We start from the raw sequence: 1,361 nt of genomic DNA, 5'->3' as shown, positions 1-1,361 counted from the left end.
AGAAAGAGAATCCAACTCTGAGGAATGTCGGAAAGATCGAAATACAAATGTTGAGCTTCATAGTAGAGGTATGTTGTTATTGTTGTTGTTAAGTTCCATCAACTCAATTCTGACTCATCGCAACCCAGCAAAGGATTTCTGAAGTGCAGCTGGTTGGTTTGAACCATTAAACTTGTTGTTCACAGTTCAGTGCTGGTCCTATAGAAGACTAAACATTGTGACTTTAGTGCCGCGACATGGACCCTAGCCCAAATCTATGTGACTGTTTGATTATCCTGCCTCATCTGTATTATTGGCCAAAATGGATCTACCTTAACTGATCAGTTGACCTTGATTCGGAGTTATTTAAGTCCATCAATCCTGGAAAATATGTGCAACTACAGGCCTTCAATGACTGAGGTTCCAAGAATCATTCCATTCAAGTCTCGTTCTACAGAACCAGGGCAATCTACAAATGGTTTACAGCAACCATTTCTATTGTTTTGACAGCCCCATGTTTGAAAGTTTAAGAGATCCAAAATAGATTTAGCTTCAAGACATCTATTCCCATGGGTGAAACCATTTGATATCCTGAAAAAAGAACATACATTTCCTGGTATTTCCAGTTGGCAATACCAACATTGTTAAACTTCCTTGTACTATTTTATGTTAGGTTCTAGCGGAGTAGATGGTGTAGTTATCTAGAGCTGCTGTAACAGACATATCACAAATGAGTGGCTTCAACAAAAACAGCAACAATGCTTTCTCACAATTTCTCACAGTTAAAAGTCTGTAATGAGGGTGCCATTTCTAGGGGCAGGCCTTCTCTCCCTGTGGACACTGGAGGATGGTCTTTTGTTCTATTCCTTGTCTCCTTGGTGACCATCATATGGCATGTAATCGTTCTCCTTTTGGCTGGCTGTTTATTTAATATCTTTTATAGCTCAGAAGAGATTGACTTAAGATATATCCTACACTGATGTTACCATATCAGCATAACAGAGAAAATCAGTTTCCAATATAAGTACAGTATGTTAGTTAGGTTTGCTACACATTTGTAGTTGTTATTATTTGTCACTGAGTCAATTCTAACTCATAACCACCCTATGCACAACAGAAGAAACTCACTGCTGGGTCCTGAGCCATTCTCACAATTATTTGTTTCGAGTGAGCCCACTGCTGCTGTCACTGAGCCAATCCTTATCGTTGGGGGTCATCCTCTTTTTCACTGACCCTCCACTTTGTCCTTCTCCAGGGTCAGGTCCCTCCTGATAACATGTCTGAAGTATGAGAGACAAAGTTTCATCATAGGGCTTCTAAGGAGCACTCTGGCTTTACTTCTCCCAGCAGAGTTGTGTTTGTCCTCCTGACATTCCGTGGAA

Source organism: Chrysochloris asiatica, unplaced genomic scaffold (genome assembly GCF_000296735.1).
Source record: "Chrysochloris asiatica unplaced genomic scaffold, ChrAsi1.0 scaffold00195, whole genome shotgun sequence".
Lineage (NCBI taxonomy): Eukaryota > Metazoa > Chordata > Mammalia > Afrosoricida > Chrysochloridae > Chrysochloris > Chrysochloris asiatica.
This window is presented reverse-complemented; position numbering follows the sequence as displayed.